General features: G+C 38.0%; 1 long non-coding RNA gene across 3 annotated transcripts; it reads right to left on the reverse strand.

Moving 5' to 3' along the window:
- Nucleotides 1-2,953: 2,953 nt before the first annotated feature.
- On the reverse strand, nt 2,954-4,561 carry LOC119326155. Of its 3 annotated transcripts, none has more exons than XR_005157826.1 (3): nt 4,488-4,561; nt 4,247-4,388; nt 2,954-2,975 (listed from the first exon to the last, which is right to left on the reverse strand). It is a non-coding gene; the product is annotated as an uncharacterized LOC119326155 (long non-coding RNA). The 3 variants fall into 3 exon arrangements; XR_005157825.1 differs by having other exon boundaries at nt 2,954-2,978; XR_005157827.1 differs by lacking the exon at nt 2,954-2,975 and adding an exon at nt 3,772-3,815.
- Between the last annotated feature and the right edge of the window lie 467 nt (nt 4,562-5,028).

Here is a 5,028-nt window from a genome sequence, read left to right on the forward strand (position 1 = left end):
TTTCTCTTCAAACAACCAGCAGAGAGCAACTTAGTTAAATTGTCCCATTATGAGGACAAAAAAGGAACTTTCGTATGGGCTTCCTACCTTTTGTATTGCCTGCATTTATAGCACAGATCTAATTTTTGCAACCACGATTTGAGTTCCTAATTAATATGATGTGTTACAGATTTTGTAGGGTACTAATAATTTCTAACGACCATTGTTGGATTTGCTTTCTTCTAATTGGAAAATAATTATTTTTCAGTAGATGTTAAATACAGGTTTTATGACAAATAAAAAGGCAGCATACGCACATTTGCCGGTGGGACAAATTGATGGTAGTCTAAATGTAGATTTTGCAAAGTCTTGATATTTTTACATAATGCCTACAAGACAGAGAAGAAAGATTGAAGGGATTCATCCTACCTGCTCGGATGAGGTCGAGCCGCATCATACTCTAGCTGTTTCGGATATTGCTGCTAGTTAATTGCACGTTCGTTGATATGGGCGAAATAAAGGAAAGTGAATCAAACTAACGATTAGTTGACATGAGTGAAGTCCTTTGAATAAATATCGCCTTTTATCAAAATATTTAGTACATATCGTGAGAGCAACTACACACCTGTTTTTTTACGATGGTAAAATTATGTGCTCGTCGATGTCTTCCTCCTTCCATCCCACAACCCATCCTCCAACATTGGTCGCGGCTATTTACCTGATATGCTTGACAACTTAAGGGATATTTCTAATCGGTTGTCAACTTACTCAAGCTCCTGCATGCTAAATGGACCCAGATTCTCACCGAAATAGTTCTACGATAGGAGAACGAGGGCTGATAAGTTGGATCAACATTGCAGTATATACACAGAAATTGTAACCTAAAAGACATTATATACTTTACATGGCTATTGCAGAAGATAAGCATCAGATCAAGTTGATATAAGATGTGTGCAAAAAATAACAACGCACATACACAAGGGAATACAACTAATTATGTGACTATTAACAGGAAACATCACATGTGCAATAATTTGAATATACACAATGCATAATTGGAAGCGTTAAATCACTCCAATGGTTGGCGTTGCACATCATAATATTTACTAAATATATTAATACTTATCATTGATGGCCGTTGATGCATAATAAACAGAGCTGAGCATGGCAAGACCACATCACTGAACTACACTTGCCAAGGTTCATTGACAAATGCTTGAATTGCTACAATAAGGTGACTTACCTAGTCATGTCAGGATACAATCCTTGGATCATGCTCCAATACAGGTACTTGGTCGACAAAATGGTTGATGTAGGCCAAGAGTCCGTTGCAGAGGTCCATGTCACGCAAGTTCAGGTCGCCAAAAATCTTCAAAATCTTAACAACGTTGAATTGAAGGAAGAAGACATGGGAAAGCTCGATGTCCCTCAGGCACCTGGTTCTCCCTCTCCATATGGCATATAAGAACCTGCCATCCGTTGAGTATACTGCGGCATGTACCATCATGGAACGCAAGCCATTCCTTTTTTTAGTACATGTACACCTAAAACAACCATTTCATCTCCTAGTGGTAAGGTTTGACTTAAATAATAAACGTAAAAATCTTATTGCAATTCGGTTAGGTGATTTTGGCATTATTCCTACACATTCACATTCATGGTTAAGTTGCAAAATCCAAATAAGAAACTGAAAGTCCTACCCTTCTATATGTCACAAATCGGTATTTTTAACACCATAGATGAAAGAATAGTTGTGTCGTTGTTGCAGTAACAATACACATAAAATGAGTCAAGAAAATATGAATCACTCCATGAATTTATGCAGCAATGCAAATACATCACTGTCATAGCAAGGATAATGCCATGAATTTCTACAGTAATAGCCGAAAACTATGATCAGCTCCTTACAATTTATCCTAGCTAGCATTTTGACCACTACCTTAAAATGCAGCAGCATTGATAATGCCCACCACTTCACCAGGGGACTAATTCTCTAAAAAACAATGTGACCTCCATATAGATCATTTCAAACTGTAATGAATTCACCTAATTATCAATGAAAAAAATACATCGTTATGTACAAAAATGGTCAATAAAAATCTGAACTTCCTATGGAACATCCAAAGATGGAAAAAAATATCAGTGCTCGTGCATCAATGGTGTCAATGATGTGCACATTTGCCTGACGCAGAAGCAGGATGTCTTGCAAGACATGAGTGCACCTTCATATCACTTCATACATAATTATATCAGAGCTACATCCAACCTGACTTTGCAAGTTCAACGCCATGATTTGTAGAACAAACTATATATGTAGTCAACACGTAACATAACCGCGACCTCATAAGGGTTAAGTTTTTCATATAGTGATCTATGTAAGATATATATGAGAAACAACAAAGGCAATGTAATATATCTTATAACCTTTGATTGAATAAGATTCCCACAAACACAAGCCATATATAAAGACCAAAATGACTGAACAGGAAAATAGAGCATACAAATATGAAACAATGGTGCAAGAGCCAAACATCAAAGCTTGCAGCAGCAGCCCAGTGGAGCAGACATAAAAATTCAACGGATAAATTTTAAAGAAACATGGCAAACCTTGAAAACAAACTAAATTTATAGGATAACAATTATAGAAATAAAGTAAAACACTATAAAACTGTCTCAGACAATTTGTCAGCCATTTGAATTAAGTTAGTAACTGATATTGTCCAATCAGCCGCAAAATTAATTGTAAATAACAATAAAGATTCGAAATTTCAATTGCATCACGCGGAGGTAGTGAGAACTGAGAATCATACCTAACTTATTTTTTACTAAAAGCACCTATGTATATCAGCACCTTCAAGGACCAGCAGGTCCGGCCCCTCCATGTCTGCTCCCAGCTCTACCAGCGTACCGCCACCATCTCCCACAACAGCTCCAGTGGCTTCCCTTCCGATCAGGGGCCTCCAGATCGGCGCCCAGCACAAGCAGTGCACATACGGCTGCTACACGGCTGTCCCCGCCACGACGTGCAACAACATCAAACCCGTTAGTAATTTTAGAAAGGGGTGCCGTGTTCTATTTTAGGCGTGGCCCTTCTTTAGGCTTGGACCTAATTTCAAATCTCTTTTTCTGTGAGTTCATCAGGACACAAAGTTCTTTAGGTATTTTAAAAAGAATTATCATGCACACTGTGTTCTAATATTTCTCTAACAGCTAGTATAAAGCATAATTCGTACCCAAAATGGGAAATAAGAAGTTTTTAATAGCATCCAACTTGCATAAATATAACAACATTCACTATTAAACAATTTATCTTCAGACCCACATGGTCTCAAGGAAAAAAATTGGAAGGCAAATGCTATCTACCAATTGCAAGATCTGTAGATGCTCAGAGGTGTCAAATACATTTATGTATATGGAAAAACAATCAGTACCTCCAAATTTATAATACACCTCATTGAGTTAGTAACTCTGAACTTAAATACCATAGCTGACAAGAAATTCTTTGGCAAAATAGCATTTTTTGTCAAGTGTATGGTTAAGATAAAAAGCATACTTTTTCCAACAACAAAAAACCATGTAAAACGTACTCCATCTTCGCAGCCGATGCTATTTCTGAGTCAAGAAAGAACTTACGTAGTTACACAATTTATTAGCATCTGGGATGGATGGCACGGCTAGGCTAAATCTAATTCCCTCTCAAATAAAAAACATGCAAGGTATATTATGAGATAAGAGTGCATTATGGCCACAACGACTGAATGTTGAAGCCTACACCACCGGTATCTTGCCTGTCTTGTTGTTATACTTTATGCACCTCACTTCTTCCCTGAATCTCCCTTAGTGTAAGATGCAGGGGAAAAGATATTTCAGCTAGAACCAATAATGCGCAGCAAGTTGATTAAGAAAATCTACGCCTATCCATTTTATACAGACCACACATACATTATTGATGTATGATTACTCTACAAACAATCTGAGCCTGGAACCAGGATAACCAAACATGTCATTAAGTGAATGCTTAATATACAAACAGATTCTTCAGCAGACTTGTGTAATCCAAATTAGCAGGTTCTATGCCATGTACTTCGGAACTAAAGGAATTTATGGACATGACTTGTTACAAAATCCTCCTTGCGGTACTATGCAGTGCAAAGTAATGCAACCAAATATAACTCATCAGATGCTGGTCATTGTACCCTATTCTGCTAAACACTGGTACTCTGTAAATTAATCTTATCATTGTGAATTCAGGTTACGAGTTACATACCTGTCTTCCATCCAGGAAATACTGTAGAGATCACCTAAGCAGGTAATATACTCAGAAGGAGGCGATGGCTCCATTCCTGGGCAGTATGTACCCCAGGTGCTTTCTTCTGCATTAGATGCTGTTGTGACATAAATATTGAGGTCTGCAAGCATCAAACCCTCAAAAATATTGCCACTTTCACAAGCTTCCACGTATATACAGGACAAGGTTACCATAAAAAAGTAACTAAGGGCAGCCTTACCATTTTTGCGTAGGTGTTGGATGCATGTTTTTCTTGTAAGACCTTGATAAAATCCGCAACATAGAGATATGACAGGTTGGGCATACCTGAAACTTGCAAAGGTCAATACACAAGATGAACAAAACAAATTAATACAACAAAACAGCGGATATAACTTCCACATGCCAAGGACGCCAGAACCCCCGTGATCTGAGTAGTAGATAAATATATATGGTCATTTGGTTTACTCCCTCCAGTGACTGCAGTTTTATTGCCCAAGAGAACTGCATAGAAGTTCTTAGCAGTAACTATCTGAAAACTTTCCTGGTAGGACTGAGGAAACACAGGTACCTCGATGACATTCATGATGCTGTCGTGGTGGTGTTCATCTCGTCATGGATTTTTCTCTGCCGCCCTTGCTGGAAATCCATTGCCGGCTAGATAATTCTCACCCACTACAAGCCACACGGCGTCTCTTCTTCTCGCCCTCTCTCCTTCAGATCCACTCATTCATTATTTAGGAAAACAGTAGACAAAATTGGATGAACAATCAATGTATATA

This window comes from Triticum dicoccoides, chromosome 6B (assembly GCF_002162155.2).
Source record: "Triticum dicoccoides isolate Atlit2015 ecotype Zavitan chromosome 6B, WEW_v2.0, whole genome shotgun sequence".
Classification (NCBI taxonomy): domain Eukaryota; kingdom Viridiplantae; phylum Streptophyta; class Magnoliopsida; order Poales; family Poaceae; genus Triticum; species Triticum dicoccoides.